General features: G+C 40.9%; 1 long non-coding RNA gene across 1 annotated transcript in view; it reads right to left on the bottom strand.

Moving 5' to 3' along the window:
• Positions 1-731: 731 nt before the first annotated feature.
• The window catches only part of LOC119512726, a 60,954-nt gene continuing 47,151 nt past the window's right edge, over positions 732-14,534 (bottom strand). The window contains exons 3-4 of the long non-coding RNA XR_005212449.1: positions 2,371-2,462; positions 732-850 (exon numbers count right to left, since the gene is read on the bottom strand). This is a non-coding gene — a long non-coding RNA (uncharacterized LOC119512726). The remainder of the gene's footprint in view (positions 851-2,370; positions 2,463-14,534) is intronic.

Raw genomic sequence — 14,534 nt, 5'->3', positions numbered from 1 at the left:
GATGACTCCATTTATTCATTGCTCCTTTTCATGTTTCCTACTGGAATGTACTAGCCCTTTGAAGCCTGGTTCTAAGAGCTATCAGGAAGGCTGATGACTGTCAATCATGGAATGAAGAGGTTGCCCCACTGCCCTCCCCTCCTAGCAAAGGGGATCAGAGGCTCACAGGATGCTCAGAAAGAGGACCCAAGTATTTAGCTGAAAAAGGGTGTTCTAAATATACAGGCCATGGAATAAAGGGTAAAAAATGTAAGACTCCTGGAAGGAAATAGCCCCAATCACCATTTGCCTCAATGGATAGTAAGGGGGAACAGAGGAGTGGACTGGCCAGAATCTCTGCAGCCTTCAGTTCCCATCTTCACATTTTACTGATAGAGCCGCTGAAGCGCAGAGAGAGGGAGAGAGCAACCCACAGTCAGGCTGGGGCAGCGCCAACTGGCCCTGGAGAGGCCCCCCAGGTATGTTTTTATGGTACACACAAGTCTACCAAATGTCACTATAGATTTGTCCTCCTCATCATCTAAGTGTCACCATCTAAAGTCACAGCAAATTCCCCTGTCTGGGAAATTAAATAATTAAAGCCTACCGAGAAGGAAAAAGACTTGGGAATGTAGACGTCAACATGGAGGGATATTTGTGTCTCCAGGATTAAGGTAGAAGGGCAAACTGTCGTGTGAAATTTGCCATGGGACACAACCACCTTTTCCAAATTAAGTGGTTCAGAATCTTGTTCAGATTCACTTTCTTTCCAGTGGTGGAGTCTCTTCTCTTGTGCCTCGCTCTATTTGCACGTTTTCTCAACGTGATCCTCTCATAAACTTGCTGTCATATGATGGACTCCATTCTTGCCCTGGAGATCAAAGGGTAGGTATTAGACATTTGAAATAGTGCTATTTCTAAACAAGGAACAGGTTTGCTGCTTCAAGGGGCATTCCAAATTCCCCTTTAGGAAAATATTTAAACTTCGTAGGATCACGGGGATAGAGAGGTGCCGAGGGACCAGTTCCCACGTAGCTCTGTATCTGCATGCTGCCAGCATGATATGCACATATTGACCCTAGTCTTCAAACAAATTAAGGCACTACTGTGGGTCTGAATTTTATGGGTTATGATGTTCCTCAATTGTGGTGCATCCCTATTTGAGAATCCAATGAGAATTTCTTTAGCTCTTCCCACCACAGGTGTCTCTGTATCAGTCACACCAAGATTACTGTATGAAATCTGAGACAGTTAATGAGGCAATATTGGTACTAGACAGATACAACCTGTTTTTCTACATTCTGCGTTTTTCTATGCATACAACTTGTATTTGTGAGGGGTGTGTGTGTGTGTGTGTGTGTGTGCAAGAGAGAGAGAAAGAAAGAGAGCATTTAGAGAATTTACTGGGATGCCATGGCCTATATAATTTATATAATTTTTTCTCTTCTGGAACCCAAGAGTTTCCCCTGACTCTCCACCATCCCATTGTCTTGCTGCTGCGGCAGGTTCTTGGGTCTCGAAATGATGTGTTGCATGCAGTGTGGGTGACAGACATCGACTGCTTTGTGAGCAGTAACGACAGCCCTGTGGCCTGCCTGTATTATATTGCTAAGCAACACTTGGCAATCTCTTGCCTGTGGTGTTACTTGCTTTTGATGCTTCACAGTAGCATGGCCATGTCTCTCTCCCTCAAGTCTTCTGGCCCTTGTCTGCTGAATTTGAGGTGTTGGCATGGCCGAAAGCCATCCCAGAGAGGATGTTCATTGAACTGCCAGAGGGAAAGTGATTGACATTGGGCACAAGGGTGTTTTGTGTAAGGGCTTTGGCAGGTCACTGTTGGATCATTTCCTGATAAATGCCATCCAAATCTACATGATGCACCACTGAACAATGAGCCAACCTGGTCTGGAGCCCTAGTAGATGCTCAGTGCTTCTCGTGGGCAGCTGCTGGCTTGTCCAGTCCATCCCTTTGTGAGGCTTCGGGGCATTGCAGTGGCTTTTGTACTTGCCATAATTAGGAAAGCTTGGCATTTTTTTCCAACATAAAAATAACTCACACTAGGTTGCCTGTTCTTCAGTTATTTCGAATATTGGTATGGATTCCATTCACACAGGCTGTGCCTTTCATAAGCAGGAGGGCACCCCAGCAAACATCAAATAACCACCAAAAGTATTTTTAGTGGATATGAGTGTGTTAATGCAAACACATGAAATTAATGAAATTAAAATATCATAAACCAGGCCTGCAGCCCTCAGCATGCTTTATAGAGTAACCCAATGATGGTTTCCACTGTGTGATGTGACTTGTACATTAAATCATAGCATGAGAAGGCATGGTCTTTGCACTTGGTTCGAGAAGAACTGAGGGGTTGTGCACATGCACTTACTCACCAGCTAACCTCAGTTAAGTTGCTGGACTTCTCGGAACCTCAGTTTCCTAATTCACATACTGGGGGATCAAATGTCTGCATGTCATAGAGTTCCTATGGGAATCAAATGAAATAACATTGGAGAATGTGCTGTATAATACACTCTCAGAATTTAATGGATATGTTTATCATCATCGTCACCATCTTATTTCCAATCATGTATTCCTGATTACAAACAATAGTTTTCCTTAAATATCACAGTCATAATATAAAATGATACCCCTCTAAGCCTAAGAATAAAAGTTGACAGGTGATCTTGAAAGTGAGACATTAGAATTTAGTTTGGTAACATACATGTTGTTTTTATAAAAACAGGTAAAAAAAAATCAAATAGCATTGCACTAACATTCCCTATTATGTATTATTTTAAATAGCACTAGTTTCCCGGGTTCTATATTTTTTGCCTTCTCCATTAATGGAAGGTGTTGGGAGTTTACACTGACACTTTCTAGTCACTGAACTGCCAGAAAATTTCTTGTTAATGTACATGCCACTGGATTATCTCTGCATATACCTAAGCTAGTTAAAGAATTCAGTGGATGAAGGATGGTGAATTCATTCAAGTCACCAGGGTTTTTCCCTTTTTTTCCTTTTCTTTTCTCTTCCTTTTCTTATCTTTTCTGTCCTTTCCTTTATATTCCTTGTTTATATTCCTTGTTTTCCTTTTATGTTCATAATCCAAATAATTGATTTTAATGAATTATATTATTTTTAAAACTGCTATTTTGCATTATTCAGAAATAAGCTTTGGATTGTGCAAGTTCCACCAGTGGAATCCCGGGTGTGACAAATGCTTAGCATTGTTTACAAGTATGGTGTTTCCTTTCTCTACATAATGAAATGATACTTATTTCTGGTGGAGTTTATATGGGGAGAATTGTCTACTTTCAACTTTGTCAAGGGCAAGAATGCAAACTGTATTAGGACATCTTCTCCCAAAATAGGCAATGTGCTATAAATTTTACTTATCAAGTAGGGCATTTTGACATTTGGCAAATGTGTACTTTGCCCTTGTTATGTACCAGGCACTGTACCAGCACCAAGGCCAGGAATAGGGTGAGGTGAGTGAGGTGCCTCAGGTACAAAATTTAAGGAGGCACTGACTTGCACAACCCAAGAGTAACCTCCTCCTTAAATTTTGCACCTTAGGTACCTCCTACGCCTCACCCTAGTCCCAGCCCTGGCTAGCACTGAGATATAAAGGAGAAAAAAAGACATGATGTTGATCCTCAGGGATTCATCTAGAAAGGGAGGCAGACACTAAGGTAAAATCCATTCAAAGTGATAAGAGAAGTAATGGAGGTAGGCACAAGGTTCTGTGCCTGGTGACATGATATCATGGGCTAATTTAATGGGAATGGGGAAGAGTGCAATAGAAACCAATGATGAGATTATGTGATGTTTTAAGGGTGTGAAATGAAATGAAGAAATTTAGGAGAGTGAAGGTAGCTTTATGCTTCTCAACATCCAGAGTTGAGGGGATGAGGTGGGGTGTGTGTTGGGGGTGGAAGGAGGGTTTAGGCCAGTCCTTGGTGCTGGCAACTCTAGAGCCACACAAGGTAACCATAAAGGAGACGCTTCCAGATCAGTCCTCACCACATCAGCAGAGCCCTGACACCAGATGTGACTGCAGATTTCTGAGCTTGTCCTTACTTTACAAAGCACTCCCCTCCAAGTTAAACATCTGAGCCATCATCATTGTATCTTCCATCTCCCAGAACTTTATCCCACACCCCTGAAAATTATCCCCCTGCTTTTTGTAATAAGAAAGCAGGAACATGAAAGAACACCATTGGATTTTCTTTACTAAAAAATGAGGGGACAAAGGAACATTGTGTTTACTATTGTGGGTATTTCCAAAGAGGTAACTAAAATTTTACGATGGCCTTGTTAGAAACTCTATAAATCAGTTGACAGCATCTCTGTTTTAAAATCTCTTCTGCATATAAGTAATAAAATGAAGCACACATTGGAAATTCTGATGATTTCAAACTTCAGACTTTCTTTTAAAGTAATAACTTTAATTCAGTTCTCTCTGGCATAAACTTTTTCATCCCATTATGTCAAAAATTGTATTATCCATCCATTTGTCTGTCAGAACGTCTCCCTGTGGGCCGATAGATTCCTGGCTTTTCGACTCAAAACCTCCCCATTACATCCTGCTATCAAGAGTCACAATTTTCTATGAAAGCCTCTGGTGACTTTTGACAATGTTTTACGGAGAACTAGACCAGGAAGCTGAGAGTTAAAGGAAATCTTCCATTCTGGCAATGAATATGTAGAAGCCATTACACTGTGCAGTATTCTAAAAAATGTAAGGTTCATTAAGTCTTTCTAAAGCAGGGACTTCTTTGTAGCTTTGAAGGAACCTGTCTTCACAATGGCATTAGCAAATGGCACTTTGGGGCAGAGAATATTAATATTGCACATTAAGAAACAAATTTGTTTAAATGCTGTAGAGCTATATGTAGATGCTGATGATCCAGAAATAAATAAAAAGTGAATAGTTGTCCAGCTTTGTATGTAAATTGCCTTTTGCTTATATACATAAGAATGCTTTTTGCCCCTAAATTCCTTCATATTAACAAGCAGGAGTGTAACTAATATATAAACTAAAGTCATTCTCTTGAATGAGAATGCTAAATATTTTAAAGAAATGCACGGCTGTGAAATATTGTCAAGGGCATTTTTATACTTAAGTTTAAGAACGCTTATGACTTAACTGTTGAATTATTTAACATATTCAGCCTGGAAGCACTATTTATGTATGTTTTTTAATGTTCATACTTATGTTGGCTTTTCTTTGCTAAGGATTTAGGACCTTTGATTTCTGTTTATAAAATTTACATTTTTAATCTCCTGTTTCTATGTATTTCCCATTTGACAGTGGCAACAATATCCAAAAGGAAAGGGGGAAAAATGGAAAAAATCTCATGCAGCCTGAAACAAGGACTGTACATGAGAGAAACTCAAAGGCATACTACCAAGAAAATGGAATCAACTTTGGAAGACCCCCAAAACTAAAAGTCCTTTTTAGTGAGCCACCTGTATAATGAAAATAATAGATATAGAAATATGCACCTGGTTTCCAAGATTTTCCCCAGGAAGTATACCATAGTTATCCTGGGCTGTAATGTAATCCTGTACAAGCAGCATTTGCTACTTTGAGTTGTCAGTGTCTATTTTTCACCTATGTATTGTTTCACAATTATTGCTTAGCCACAGATTTATCAGAGCAACATCAAAACACATTTTCTCTCATTTTTCTTCAATTAACCTTGATTTATATTTCTTAAATATAGAAAGATTCCTCAAAGATTCGGGAGGCAGTCTGAGTGGAAACCCCATCAATGCCACTCAGGAAATGGAAACTGACAGTCAAAGGTAGTGGGAAGGCAAGTTTTATTTGAGCTATTCCCATTAAATTCTACTCATGTGGTTAATAGTATAAAAATTGTCCAAGTGACTTGGAATAGAAATGTACCTAGAATTTGCTTGAAGCATTTGTGATTCTGTAAAAGCAACATTTGAAGGAAAGAATGGGCAATTTTTAAGACTGGTTTTAACTTGTCTACTGGTGTTTTATTTTGTAAACTATCAATATGTAAGCATGTGTGTATGGTGTATATATATGGACTATATGTGCATGCTATATATGTATTTATACAAATGTATACTATATGCATACATATGTGTCTGTCTATATATACACATGCAATATTATTAATGTTATTGAGCCAAAAATTTTTCTTCTGCTCTAAGTGTAAAAGGCACACACGTGAGGCTTTGAAGGGATGGGGCCCCAGTCATGAAGTGGGGGATGGAACTGAAGGCTCCCATGGCTTGTTTAAACCATCAAAGTTCTTGGCATAGGTTTTCACTTTCGTTTAGTCCATTGTTCCATCGGGATTATTAATTTCAACATTAAAAAGGGCACCCCGGCGGGGCAAGATGGAAGACTGGTGAGCTGTAGGTTTTAGTTACTCCTCCAGGAAAGTAGGTAGAAAGCCAGGAACTGCGTGGACTGGACACCACAGAGCAATCTGTCTTTGGGCATACTTCATACAACACTCATGAAAATGTCGAACTGCTGAGATCAGCGAAATCTGTAAGTTTTTGCGGCCAGGGGACTCGCGCCCCTCCCTGCCAGGCTCAGTCCTGTGGGAGGAGGGGCTGTCAGCTCCGGGAAGGAGAAGGGAGAACTGCAGTGGCTGCTCTTATCGGAAACTCATTCTACTGATCCAGATTCCAACCATAGATAGACAGAGACCAGACACCAGAGACTCTGAGAGCAGCCAGCCCAGCAGAGAGGAGACAGGCATAGAAAAAAAAAACAACACGAAAAACTCCAAAATAAAAGCAGAGGATTTTTAGAGTTCTGGTGAACACAGAAAGGGGAAGGGCGGAGCTCAGGCCCTAAGGCGCATATGCAAATCCCGAAGAAAAGCCCATCTCTCTGCCCTGTGGACCTTTCCTTAATGGCCCTGGTTGCTTTGTCTCTTAGCATTTCAATAACCCATTAGATCTCTGAGGAGGACCCTTTTTTTTTTTTTTTTTTTAATCCTTTTTTCTTTTTCTAAAACAATTACTCTAAGAAGCCCAATACAGAAAGCTTCAAAGACTTTCAATTTGGGCACGTCAAGTCAAGAGCAGAACTAAGAGAGCTCTGAGACAAAAGGCAATAATTCAGTGGCTGAGAAAATTCACTAAACACCACAACCTCCCAAGAAAACGGGGGTGTCCGCTCACAGCCACCATCCTGGTGGACAGGAAACACTCCTGCCCATAGCCAGCCCCATAGCCCAGAGCTGCCCCAGACAACCCAGTGTGACGGAAGTGCTTCAAATAACAGGCACACACCACAAAACTGGGCGTGGACATTAGCCTTCCCTGCAACCTCAGCTGATTGTCCCAGAGTTGGGAAGGTGGAGCAGTGTGAATTAACGAAGCCCCATTCAGCCATCATTTGAGCAGACTGGGAGCCTCCCTACACAGCCCAGCAGCCCAGAACTGCCCTGAGGGGACAGCACTCACCTGTGACATAGCACAGTCATCCCTCAACAGAGGACCTGGGGTGCACAGCCTGGAAGAGGGGCCCAATTGCAAGTCTCAGGAGCCATACGCCAATACCAAGGACTTGTGGGTCAGTGGCAGAGACAAACTGTGGCAGGACTGAACTGAAGGATTAGACTATTGCACCAGCTTTAAAACCCTAGGATCACCAGGGAGATTTGATTGTTAGGGCCACCCCCCCTCCCCGACTGCCCAGAAACACGCCCCACATACAGGGCAGGCAACACCAACTACACACGCAAGCTTGGTACACCAATTGGGCCCCACAAGACTCACTCCCCCACTCACCAAAAAGGCTAAGCAGGGGAGAACTGGCTTGTGGAGAACAGGTGGCTCGTGGACGCCACCTGCTGGTTAGTTAGAGAAAGTGTACTCCACGAAGCTGTAGATCTGATAAATTAGAGATAAGGACTTCAATAGGTCTACAAACCCTAAAAGAACCCTATCAAGTTCAGCAAATGCCACGAGGCCAAAAACAACAGAAAATTATAAAGCATATGAAAAAACCAGACGATATGGATAACCCAAGCCCAAGCACCCAAATCAAAAGACCAGAAGAGACACAGCACCTAGAGCAGCTACTCAAAGAACTAAAGATGAACAATGAGACCATAGTACGGGATATGAAGGAAATCAAGAAGACTCTAGAAGAGCATAAAGAAGACATTGCAAGACTAAATAAAAAAATGGATGATCTTATGGAAATTAAAGAAACTGTTGACCAAATTAAAAAGATTCTGGACACTCATAGTACAAGACTACAGGAAGTTGAACAACGAATCAGTGACCTGGAAGATGACAGAATGGAAAATGAAAGCATAAAAGAAAGAATGGGGAAAAAAATTGAAAAAATCGAAATGGACCTCAGGGATATGATAGATAATATGAAACGTCCAAATATAAGACTCATTGGTGTCCCAGAAGGGGAAGAAAAGGGTAAAGGTCTAGGAAGAGTATTCAAAGAAATCATTGGGGAAAACTTCCCAAATCTTCTAAACAACATAAATACACAAATCATAAATGCTCAGCGAACTCCAAATAGAATAAATCCAAAAAAACCCACTCCGAGACATATACTGATCACACTGTCAAACATAGAAGAGAAGGAGCAAGTTCTGAAAGCAGCAAGAGAAAAGCAATTCACCACATACAAAGGAAACAGCATAAGACTAAGTAGTGACTACTCAGCAGCCACCATGGAGGCGAGAAGGCAGTGGCACGATATATTTAAAATTCTGAGTGAGAAAAATTTCCAGCCAAGAATACTTTATCCAGCAAAGCTCTCCTTCAAATTTGAGGGAGAGCTTAAATTTTTCACAGACAAACAAATGCTGAGAGAATTTGCTAACAAGAGACCTGCCCTACTGGAGATACTCAAGGGAGCCCTACAGACAGAGAAACAAAGACAGGACAGAGAGACTTGGAGAAAGGTTCAGTACTAAAGAGATTCGGTATGGGTACAATAAAGGATATTAATAGAGAGAGGGGAAAAATATGGCAAACATAAACCAAAGGATAAGATGGCTGATTCAAGAAATGCCTTCACGGTTATAACGTTGAATGTAAATGGATTAAACTCCCCAATTAAAAGATATAGATTCGCAGAATGGATCAAAAAAAATGAACCATCAATATGTTGCATACAAGAGACTCATCTTAGACATAGGGACACAAAGAGACTGAAAGTGAAAGGATGGAAAAAAATATTTCATGCAAGCTACAGCCAAAAGAAAGCAGGTGTAGCAATATTAATCTCAGATAAAATAGACTTCAAATGCAGGGATGTTTTGAGAGACAAAGAAGGCCACTACATACTAATAAAGGGGCAATTCAGCAAGAAGAAATAACAATCGTAAATGTCTATGCACCCAATCAAGGTGCCACAGAATACATGAGAGAAACACTGGCAAAACTAAAGGAAGCAATTGATGTTTCCACAATAATTGTGGGAGACTTCAACACATCACTCTCTCCTATAGATAGATCAACCAGACAGAAGACCAATAAGGAAATTGAAAACCTAAACAATATGATAAATGAATTAGATTTAACAGACATATACAGGACATTACATCCCAAATCACCAGGATACACATACTTTTCTAGTGCTCACGGAACTTTCTCCAGAATAGATCATATGCTGGGACATAAAACAAGCCTCAATAAATTTAAAAAGATTGAAATTATTCAAAGCACATTCTCTGACCACAATGGAATACAATTAGAAGTCAATAACCATCAGAGACTTAGAAAATTCACAAATACCTGGAGGTTAAACAACACACTCCTAAACAATCAGTGGGTTAAAGAAGAAATAGCGGAGGCGGGGCAAGATGGCAGACTGGTGAGCTGTATGTTTTAGTTACTCCTCCAGGAAAGTAGATAAAAAGCCAGGAACTGCGTGGACTGGACACCACAGAGCAATCTGTCTTTGGGCATACTTCATACAACACTCATGAAAACGTGGAACTGCTGAGATCAGCGAAATCTGTAAGTTTTTGCGGCCAGGGGACCCGCGCCCCTCCCTGCCAGGCTCAGTCCCGGGGGAGGAGGGGCTGTCAGCTCCAGGAAGGAGAAGGGAGAATTGCAGTGGCTGCTCTCATTGGAAACTCATTCTACTGATTCAAACTCCAACCATAGATAGACTGAGGCCAGACACCAGAGACTCTGAGAGCAGCCAGCCCAGCAGAGAGGAGACGGGCATAGAAGGAAAACAACACGAGAAGCTCCAAAGTAAAAGCAGAGGACTTTTGGAGTTCTGGTGAACACAGAAAGGGGAAGGGCGGAGATCAGGCCTTGAGGCGCATATGCAAATCCCGAAGCAAGGCTGATCTCTCTGCCCAGGGCACCTTTCCTTAATGGCCCTGGTTGCTTTGTCTATTAGCATTTCAATAACCCATTAGATCTCTGAGGAGGGCCGTTTTTTTTGTTTTTTTTTTTTTTTTAAATCCTTTTTTCTTTTTCTAAAACAATTACTCTAAGAAGCTCAATACAGAAAGCTTCAAAGAATTGAAATTTGGGCACGTCAAGTCAAGAGCAGAAATAAGAGAGCTCTGAGACAAAAGGCAATAATCCAGTGGCTGAGAAAATTCACTAAACAACACAACTTCCCAAGAAAAGGGGGGTGTCCGCTCACAGCCACCATCCTGGTGGACAGGAAACACTCCTGCCCATCGCCAGCCCCATAGCCCAGAGCTGCCCCAGACAACCCAGTGTGACGGAAGTGCTTCAAATAACAGGCACACACCACAAAACTGGGCGTGGACATTAGCCTTCCCTGCAACCTCAGCTGAATGTCCCAGAGCTGGGAAGGGGGAGCAGTGTGAATTAACAGAGCCCCATTCAGCCATCATTTGAGCAGACTGGGAGCCTCCCTACACAGCCCAGCAGCCCAGAACTGCCCTGGGGGGACGGCACTCACCTGTGACATAGCACAGTCATCCCTCAACAGAGGACCCGGGGTGCACAGCCTGGAAGAGGGGCCCACTTGCAAGTCTCAGGAGCCATACGCCAATACCAAAGACTTGTGGGTCAGTGGCAGAGACAAACTGTGGCAGGACTGAACTGAAGGATTAGACTATTGCAGTAGCTTTAAAACTCTAGGATCATCAGGGAGATTTGATTGTTGGGGCCACCCCCCCTCCCCGACTGCCCAGAAACACGCCCCACATACAGGGCAGGCAACACCAACTACACACGCAAGCTTGGGACACCAATTGGGCCCCACAAGACTCACTCCCCCACTCACCAAAAAGGCTAAGCAGGGGAGATCTGGCTTGTGGAGAACAGGTGGCTCGTGGACGCCACCTGCTGGTTAGTTAGAGAAAGTGTACTCCACGAAGCTGTAGATCTGATAAATTAGAGATAAGGACTTCAACTGGTCTACAAACCCTAAAAGAACCCTATCAAGGACAGCAAATGCCACGAGGCCAAAAACAACAGAAAATTATAAAGCATATGAAAAAACCAGACGATATGGATAACCCAAGCCCAAGCACCCAAATCAAAAGACCAGAAGAGACACACCTAGAGCAGCTACTCAAAGAACTAAAGATGAACAATGAGACCCTAGTACGGGATATGAAGGAAATCAAGAAGACCCTAGAAGAGCATAAAGAAGACATTGCAAGACTAAATAAAAAAATGGATGATCTTATGGAAATTAAAGAAACTGTTGACCAAATTAAAAAGATTCTGGACACTCATAGTACAAGACTAGAGGAAGTTGAACAACGAATCAGTGACCTGGAAGATGACAGAATGGAAAATGAAAGCATAAAAGAAAGAATGGGGAAAAAAATTGAAAAACTCGAAATGGACCTCAGGGATATGATAGATAATATGAAGCGTCCGAATATAAGACTCATTGGTGTCCCAGAAGGGGAAGAAAAGGGTAAAGGTCTAGGAAGAGTATTCAAAGAAATTGTTGGGGAAAACTTCCCAAATCTTCTAAACAACATAAATACACAAATCATAAATGCTCAGCGAACTCCAAATAGAATAAATCCAAAAAAAACCCACTCCGAGACATATACTGATCACACTGTCAAACATAGAAGAGAAGGAGCAAGTTCTGAAAGCAGCAAGAGAAAAGCAATTCACCACATACAAAGGAAACAGCATAAGACTAAGTAGTGACTACTCAGCAGCCACCATGGAGGCGAGAAGGCAATGGCACGATATATTTAAAATTCTGAGAGAGAGGAATTTCCAGCCAAGAATACTTTATCCAGCAAAGCTCTCCTTCAAATTTGAGGGAGAGCTTAAATTTTTCACAGACAAAGAAATGCTGAGAGAATTTGCTAACAAGAGACCTGCCCTACTGGAGATACTAAAGGGAGCCCTACAGACAGAGAAACAAAGACAGGACAGAGAGACTTGGAGAAAGGTTCAGTACTAAAGAGATTCGGTATGGGTACAATAAAGGATATTAATAGAGAGAGGGAAAAATATGGCAAACATAATCCAAAGGATAAGATGGCCGATTCAAGAAATGCCTTCACAGTTTTAACGTTGAATGTAAATGGATTAAACTCCCCAATTAAAAGATATAGATTCGCAGAATGGATCAAAAAAAATGAACCATCAATATGTTGCATACAAGAGACTCATCTTAGACACAGGGACACAAAGAAACTGAAAGTGAAAGGATGGAAAAAAATATTTCATGCAAGCTACAGCCAAAAGAAAGCAGGTGTAGCAATATTAATCTCAGATAAAATAGACTTCAAATGCAGGGATGTTTTGAGAGACAAAGAAGGCCACTACATACTAATAAAAGGTGCAATTCAGCAAGAAGAAATAACAATCGTAAATGTCTATGCACCCAATCAAGGTGCCACAAAATACATGAGAGAAACATTGGCAAAACTAAAGGAAGCAATTGATGTTTCCACAATAATTGTGGGAGACTTCAACACATCACTCTCTCCTATAGATAGATCAACCAGACAGAAGACCAATAAGGAAATTGAAAACCTAAACAATCTGATAAATGAATTAGATTTAACAGACATCTACAGGACATTACATCCCAAATCACCAGGATACACATACTTTTCTAGTGCTCACGGAACTTTCTCCAGAATAGATCATATGCTGGGACATAAAACAAGCCTCAATAAATTTAAAAAGATTGAAATTATTCAAAGCACATTCTCTGACCACAATGGAATACAATTAGAAGTCAATAACCATCAGAGACTTAGAAAATTCACAAATACCTGGAGGTTAAACAACACACTCCTAAACAATCAGTGGGTTAAAGAAGAAATAGCAAGAGAAATTGCTAAATATATAGAGACGAATGAAAATGAGAACACAACATACCAAAACCTATAGGATGCAGCAAAAGCAGTGCTAAGGGGGAAATTTATAGCACTAAACGCATATATTAAAAAGGAAGAAAGAGCCAAAATCAAAGAACTAATGGATCAACTGAAGAAGCTAGAAAATGAACAGCAAACCAATCCTAAACCAAGTAGAAGAAAAGAAATAACAAGGATTAAAGCAGAAATAAATGACATAGAGAACAAAAAAACAATAGAAAGGATAAATATCACCAAAAGTTGGTTCTTTGAGAAGATCAACAAGATTGACAAGCCCCTAGCTGGACTGACAAAATCAAAAAGAGAGAAGACCCATATAAACAAAATAATGAATGAAAAAGGTGACATAACTGCAGATCCTGAAGAAATTAAAAAAATTATAAGAGGATATTATGAACAACTGTATGGCAACAAACTGGATAATGTAGAAGAAATGGACAATTTCCTGGAAACATATGAACAACCTAGACTGACCAGAGAAGAAATAGAAGACCTCAACCAACCCATCACAAGCAAAGAGATCCAATCAGTCATCAAAAATCTTCCCACAAATAAATGCCCAGGGCCAGATGGCTTCACAGGGGAATTCTACCAAACTTTCCAGAAAGAACTGACACCAATCTTACTCAAACTCTTTCAAAACATTGAAAAAAATGGAACACTACCTAACTCATTTTATGAAGCTAACATCAATCTAATCCCAAAACCAGGCAAAGATGCTACAAAAAAGGAAAACTACCGGCCAATCTCCCTAATGAATATAGATGCAAAAATCCTCAACAAAATACTTGCAAATCGAATCCAAAGACACATTAAAAAAATCATACACCATGACCAAGTGGGGTTCATTCCAGGCATGCAAGGATGGTTCAACATCAGAAAAACAATCAATGTATTACAACACATTAAAAACTCGAAAGGGAAAAATCAATTGATCATCTCAATAGATGCTGAAAAAGCATTTGACAAAATCCAACATCCCTTTTTGATAAAAACACTTCAAAAGGTAGGAATTGAAGGAAACTTCCTCAACATGATAAAGAGCATATATGAAAAACCCACAGCCAGCATAGTACTCAATGGTGAGAGACTGAAAGCCTTCCCTCTAAGATCAGGAACAAGACAAGGATGCCCGCTGTCACCACTGTTATTCAACATTGTGCTGGAAGTGCTAGCCAGGGCAATCCGGCAAGACAAAGAAATAAAAGGCATCCAAATTGGAAAA

Source organism: Choloepus didactylus, chromosome 17 (genome assembly GCF_015220235.1).
Source record: "Choloepus didactylus isolate mChoDid1 chromosome 17, mChoDid1.pri, whole genome shotgun sequence".
In the NCBI taxonomy this organism is placed as follows: Eukaryota; Metazoa; Chordata; class Mammalia; order Pilosa; family Megalonychidae; genus Choloepus; species Choloepus didactylus.
Note: the sequence above shows the minus strand (reverse complement) of the source record. Positions and strands in the feature narration are given on the sequence as shown.